The sequence below is a fragment of the Gymnoscopelus microlampas genome, assembly GCF_963454915.1.
Source record: "Gymnoscopelus microlampas genome assembly, chromosome: 20".
In the NCBI taxonomy this organism is placed as follows: domain Eukaryota; kingdom Metazoa; phylum Chordata; class Actinopteri; order Myctophiformes; family Myctophidae; genus Gymnoscopelus; species Gymnoscopelus microlampas.
Genome location: NC_139957.1, coordinates 22,965,420 through 22,973,145, shown reverse-complemented (window position 1 = coordinate 22,973,145; position 7,726 = coordinate 22,965,420).

Here is a 7,726-nt window from a genome sequence, read left to right as displayed (position 1 = left end):
AGATTGTTTTTTGCACGCCACCATCATACAACAAAGTGTAAATATAGGGTTTAAGTGGTTGATCAGACTAATCAAGTTAGTCGAAAAAAATCGATTAGAATTTATTGGTGATATATTTAAAAAACCTTGCTTCTCGGTTATTCGATTAGCCTATGCTTATTGGTTCTAAATGTCGGTTTCGATATATCTTTGGTTAATTGCCCAGCCCTACCTACCTCATAGCCAACCTTTTACTGCCTTTTCCCTCTTTGCTCCTCCTCCTCCTCTCCCTTCTCCCTCCTTCTCCTCCTCCTCCTCCTAAGCCTTGTCTCTCATCTCTTTCCCCCTAACACTAGTCTACCTTCTACCCAGTCTCCCATCACCTTCCTCATTTATCATCTTTCTCCTTTTCTTCCTCGCCCACTTTGTTCTTCGGTCCTGTGTGCTTTTCCTTCTACTCTCCCTTTCCCTTCTCCTATTCCTTCCCCATCTCACTCCCCTTCTCAAGAATCGAGAGCCGAGAGAGGGGTTTGTCACTCTCTCACAGGTACAAGCAGTGAAATGTTGTGTTCTGCAAAGACTGTGTTAACACAACAAAACAACAAGATGATAATAATAATAATAGTAACTAGAAAAAGTGCTCCTCGGAGCACAACTCTCCGCCAGAAGACTTGTGTTGGTTCGAAGGTCGCGAAGGTCGCTATCCCTCATGTATATGTAAGTGTCCTATCCATCCTGTCTGGGTAAGTGTCCTCTTCCGTTCATTCTGTGTAAGTGTCCTATCCCTCCTGTCCTATCCGTCCTGTCTATGTAAGTGTCATATCCCTCCTGTCTATATAAGTGTCCTATCTGTCCTATCTGTCCAATAAGACAGATAGGAACAATTGGACCGCGACTACTTGACTACTTCCGGTTCGAAGGTCTGGGTGTGAGCTAGTGGCCGGATTTTCGGTATTGGAATCTGGCTTATCACAGTGACACATGTATTTATAGGTCGCTATCCCTCTTGTATATGTAAGTGTCCTATCCAACCTGTCTGGGTAAGTGTCCTCTTCCGTTCTGTCTGTGTGAGTGTCCTATCCCTCCTGTCTGTATAAGTGTCCTATGTCATATCCCTCCTGTCTATATAAATGTCCTATCTGTCCTATCTGCCAATTATGTATCAGCCATGCAGCCATTTCATGGTTCCCGTCTTACCTCACTCTGACAGTGGCGGAGACACTGTCAGAGTGATGCCATGTATATATAGGCCCGGTGGCGTCACTAGCCAATCAGATCACAGTATTTCACGTGTCACGTGAGGCTTGACCAATCGGTGTGTCATGTTTAGAAAGTGAAAACGCAGTGATAACAATACTCTCCTGGCGGAGAGTAATAATAATCCTACTATAAATGTGCAAAATCTCTGTCCGTCTATGCGCGTGTCCATGTGTGTCTGTATTTCAAGCATCTCGAGAGCCATCCGACCGACCAGAACCGCAGATCCAACCGATACGCCCATATATAGGCATATAACCTCCGATCCAACCACTATATGCCCATATATTATGGTCATATGCATCTATGGGCGACCGAGAGATTTCGAACTCTGCGCACGCATCAGCGAAGACTCGAGGGTGGCCGGAAACGACCGATTCGACCGATATGCCCATACAGTATATGTAGGCATACCGGTATACTGTATAAGATCCACTTGTCCAGAACCACTGATCCGACCGATATGCCCATATATGTGCATATACTGATGACATCAGGGATCTATATGGGATGACATCAGGGATATATATATAAATGATATATGTATATGTATATGTATATGTATAAAGATAAGTTACGTTAGTTTCTTTCCTTGTCCTCTTTATTTCTTCTTAACTACCTCCATCCTTCCATCCTTTCCTACCTCCTCCCCCTTTCCTCCTCCTTCCTCCCCTCCTCTGATCCAACATCCCACCAGCATCCTGCTTGTCTCCTTTTTTTTTAACACCCTCTCCGCCCTGTATACGCCTTCACAGCTGCATGAAGCCAACCTCATAACGCTCCTGAGGGGGGTGGGGGGGGGGGGGGGAGTTGAAGAGTTTTAATGAGCCAGCACTCGAACTTATGACAGGATGGGTTAGTGATAGAAAATTAATCTGTTTGAGCGTGTGTGTGTGTGTGTGTGTGTGTGTGTGTGTGTGTGTGTGTGTGTGTGTGTGTGTGTGTGTGTGTGTGTGTGTGTGTGTGTGTGTGTGTGTGTGTGTGTGTGTGTGTGCAAGCAGGCAGGCACAATTGGTAAAGTGGGAATGCCTCTGCCTGTCTCTGTGTGTATACACATGTGGGCAGAATATGTGCAGCTGCAGCTGCTGTGTGGGGTGTGTGTGTGTGTGTGTGTGTGTGTGTGTGTGTGTGTGTGTGTGTGTGTGTGTGTGTGTTATCCTGTGAGGATTCACTGAGTGAAGCTCACTAAGCAGACACATTTTTACCTGGCGCAGTCAACATGCATACATGCATGCACGTACATGCATGCATGTGTATCTTGTGTGCATGTGTGCGTGTGGGCACCTGTGTGTGTGTGTGTGTGTGTGTGTGTGTGTGTGTGTGTGTGTGTGTGTGTGTGTGTGTGTGTGTGTGTGTGTGTGTGTGTGTGTGTGTGTGTGTGTGTGTGTGTGTGTGTGTGTGTGTGTGTGTGTGTGTGTGTTATACTGATGAATGGCCAGGGTCTTAATGTTCCCCAGCGCTCTGTGGACTAACTAGACTATTTAATCTCCCTCTCTCATCCACCACCTCATCTCTCTCTCCCTCTTCCAGCCTGTCCGCCAATGCTGACTGTACTGCTGAGCCTAGGAACACTTATTATACAATACATTAACACTGTGTGTGTGTGTGTGTGTGTGTGTGTGTGTGTGTGTGTGTGTGTGTGTGTGTGTGTGTGTGTGTGTGTGTGTGTGTATGTGTGTGTGTGAGAGAGAGAGAAAGAATGTGTGAGACTGTACACGTATTAGGGCTGCATTAGTCAGTGTCCAACCTGCTGGCTTGTACACCTGTCGTCTCATTATGGAGCGCAGACACCGATAGAGAGCATAAATCCAACACACACACACACACACACACACACACACACACACACACACACACACACACACACACACACACACACACACACACACACACACACACACACACACACACACCATCTTAAATCTGCAGGGAGATTCTACTGACTTGCAGTCATTACCTAACCTCCAACTCTAAACTTTAGCCTCCCCACTAATTGCCTGACCCCGACCCTTATAGAAAGCCCTGATCCTAATGACAAGCACAAAATGGTGCCCACAACTTACTTCTTTTCTTAGACTCTACAAGATAGCAAACAATGATCACTCTCACACACACACACACACACACACACACACACACACACACACACACACACACACACACACACACACACACACACACACACACACACACACAGATGAGTAGTGCCTGATTTATACTTGGTTGTGCCGACACGTTGTGAGCTTGTAGATTGGCTATTTTTGATGTGCAAGCTGGAATCGACCCACCTACCTTAGAGTGTACCTGTGAGCAAGGGTGTGCAAGTTGACTGATTTTGAGGGTGTATGTATATACGGTATGTGGGTATGTGTACGTGTGTACGTACGTACGTACGTGTGGTGTGAACGGTGAACGCGTGTGTGTGTGTGTGTGTGTGTGTGTGTGTGTGTGTGCGTGCGTGCGTGCGTGCGTGCGTGCGTGCGTGCGTGCGTGCGTGCGTGCGTGCGTTTTTGCGTGCGTGCGTGCGTGCGTGCGTGCGTGCGTGCGTGCATGAGCCTACAGCAGTAATGAGCACTGGGCCATGGGATGCCCAAAGGCAAGGTTCCTTAACAGGGTCAGACTCAAGGACTCAAGTCTGGCACTCGTCCACATGCCCACCAGAAGAGCACATAAAACATACTGGACCAACAGACCGCAAGCTGATGCCATGCTATTAAACAATGTGAGAAAACAGCATCCTGTTTGTACCCCCTCCTGTCTCTCGGTCTCTCTTCCTCTCACATTCGCCGTCTCCCTCTCTCCCCCTCTCTGTCTCTCCGTCTCCCTCTCTCGCCCCCTCCCCCCCTCTCTCTCCCTCTCTCTCTCTCATTTTATCTCTCACACATACACACACACATGCATGCGGCGAAACACCCTCTATTCGTCCCCAAACGAATGAGAGATTCACGCTCCACTAGAAAAGACTCTCAGAGTGTAGGTTATTAATGAGAGCATGTCCTAACAACATTATGGAGCTACTGCCCCATGGAGGAGAGGAGAGGAGAACTAGAGGAGAGGAGAGGAGAGAAGGAGGTACGAGATATGAAGAGATTCATTTAGGCAAGGGCTGCGGAGAGGAAAGGACACAGGAGAAGGCAGAATGGCAGGAGAGGAGATAAAATAAGATTATGAGAAGAAGAGTGGGGAGAGGAGGGGAGAATGAGTAGACCGGAGCAGAGGCGAGGATCACACGGTGAGGTGAGAGGAGTTTCAGTGGAAGTGTGCAATCTGGAGCCTCCTATGGTGTCATAATGGTTATATTGGCAAAATGATGATAGATGGCCTCTGTCCTGCTGATAAGATGCTGCCATCTAGTGCTGCCTGGGATCACCATCATCTGCATGGGACGCAACCATTGAGCTTACAGTGACTCACACTGCACTCTCATACTGCAACGACATGCTCCTCCCCAGTGTCTCTTTCTCTCTCTCACACGCACGCACATGCACGCTCGTCACTCTCACACACTCATGCACACACACACACACACACACACACACACACACACACACACACACACACACACACACACACACAGAGCCCACAGCACTGGGTCATTTTTCATCCGGCTCTCGCATCATTATGGAAGCAACATGTACCGTCACACAAAATGAGCACAAAACATATTGGGAATGGATAGCTGGCCTCTTGAGTGTGTGTGTGTGTGTGTGTGTGTGTGTGTGTGTGTGTGTGTGTGTGTGTGTGTGTGTGTGTGTGTGTGTGTGTGTGTGTGTGTGTGTGTGTGTGTGTGTGTGTGCGCGCACGCGTGCATGCGTGCGTGCGTGCCTGCGTGCTCTCTGCATGTTGCTCTCTGCATCTGGGCGGGTCTGTGTTTCTCTATGAGTGTGTACAGTGTTTGCTTGTTGTTGTTGGCTTTCATTGTGTAAGTGATCAGGGGAGCGTTATGGGAGCGCAGTGATAAGCCTGGTGTCACTGGCTTCTAATCACACTCCATGCTCCTTATCGGCAAGAGATGGAATGAACTGTGGAGAACGGATGGGTGGGGAGCTGGGGGAAGAGTGGGGAAAACAAGAGTGGAAGATGGGGGGTTGAGTGGGGTCATGCGAAGGAAAGATATGGTTTGGAATGAGAGTGAGAAAAAAACTCTTGAGGATGAGCAAAGTGAGAAGGAACAGAGGAAGGAGGAGATATATGAAAAGATCTCTCCTTCCCGTAATAGGAATGAGGGAGAGGCAGGGCAGTGTCTGTAGAGACCGTAAGGTTCCCGGTTTCATTCCCGCGGCTCCTCCTGGCTGCCTGTCGAAGAGTCTTTTGAGCAACACACTCAACCGCTACTTGCTCCCGGTGAGCAGGTTGGTGCCTGTGTGAATGAATGTAATGCACATAGTAAAGTGCTTTGGAGAAAGGTGCCATCAAAATGCATCATTTACCATTTACAGAGAGAAGGAAAAGAGGGAGGACAAGACACAGAGGAATGGACCGAAAACAGAAAGGGGCAAGAGAGAGAGGGAGAAAAAAATGGGGGAACTGAGAGAGAGGGCAGAGAAAGGGAAAACGGAGGAGGAAATGTGTAGGAAAAAGAGTGAACGTGAAAGAAATTAACAAGGAGAGTTTTTGGAGTGAGAAAAAGCAGGGGATGAACGAAAGAGGAGAAAAGTGAGGGATGATGAGAGGAAACGGCAGGAGAAGGAGGAGAGGAGATTTAAGGGTCTGTTGCACTAAAAGCAGATGGCGATCCGGTGCCAAGACCTGACTCCCGGTTCACCTCGCCACCCAGACGCTACAAACCCACCTTGTGTAAGAGGATCTACCACTTCAATACCACCTCCTTGTGTGTGTGTGTGTGTGTGTGTGTGTGTGTGTGTGTGTGTGTGTGTGTGTGTGTGTGTGTGTGTGTGTGTGTGTGTGTGTGTGTGTGTGTGTGTGTGTGTGTGTGTGTGTGTGTGTTGGGGTTATCAGGAGTGCTAAGGATGGGTGGTAATTGAATAATGACAGTAAAGGATCTGATGGATTACCTGTCACTCATTCCTCCTTTCTCCCTCCATCATTGTCATCTCTCCTTCTCTGCCGTTCCCTTCTGCTGTACAATCGTCCCCCCCTTTCCAGCCATCACCCGGGCCAGTTCAGATAAAGACAGCACTCAAAACACACAATACACACATGCATACCCGCACGCACGCACGCAGGCACGCATACACACACACACACACACACACACACACACACACACACACACACACACACACACACACACACACACACACACACACACACACACACACACACACACACACACCAAGGTTGAGTGGACCATGTTGCGGGCACTTAAGTTGTTTTTACTTGAGCATTACAGCAAAATGGCCAGAGAGCGTGTGAGAGAGGGAAAGAGCGAGAGACAGAAAGAGCAAGGGGGATGAAGAGCGATAGCAGTATTTTGCTGCAATGCAGTTCAATCTACAGTATCTGCTAACTGCTAAATGGGAGCTCTCCATCATGGGAGCCAGCCTATTTCTAAAGGATTAAATGTAGTATTTAAGGGGAATGAGTGCCAGCGGGGCATTTAGACCATGCTGAGTACAGGCCCGTCTCTGTGCGGGGACCACCTACAGTGTCGTCCCTGACTCACCTCTCTACCTGGGAGGTGCACACACTGGCTCTGCATGCCAGCCTTTGTATGTACTCCCTCCCCTCACAACACCCTCGCCCTCTCTTATCCCCTCCTCTTCTCTTCCCTCCCCACTATAACCTGAGAATGGAACATGATATGTGATCAGCAGCCTACTTCGGTGTCTGTCCGCGAGAGAGAGATAGACATTTCCAGACAGAGAGAAAGGAAAAGGGAGGGAGAAAGAGTGAGTGACAGACAGACCAGAGAGATCTTAAGGGAGAGGAAAAGACAGACAGACAGAGGCTGTAGAGAGAGACAGACACAAAGGAGGAAGTCAAAGGACTAAATAGGAAGGGAGACAGAAGATGATACGAAGTAGTAACTTGTTTCATATAGCCAGGTTTCCGTATTGCGACAACCCTGGGGTTGTCTTGTGTACTAATCTGGTGTCTGTGTTCCAGAGTGATTGGGGGGCTGGCCCACCTGTGTTTCCTTCTATATACTTTAACCCATTAAAACAGAACACATCTGTGTAACCACTTAAAACATTATTTTATACTTTGGCAATGTTTTTTAAATCGTGAAAATGTGTGCAAATCTTTGAATATATATATTTTTAAAGCAAACATTTTTAAACTCAAATCTTTGCTTCTGGGGGTCCCTGGAACAAAACATTTTCAGATGGGGTCGGCGGCCAAATCCATATCATTTTTGGGAGTCCTTGACATGAAAAAGTTTGAGAACCACTGATATGGCAACGTAGGTTTTTCAGAAAACTGTTAGGATTTAGAAGACATTTTGCATAATCGGAATGTCAGGCCTTAACCCATTAAGACCGGGGACGCATCTGCGTCTCATTTTAAGATTTCTTTTGGCTATTCA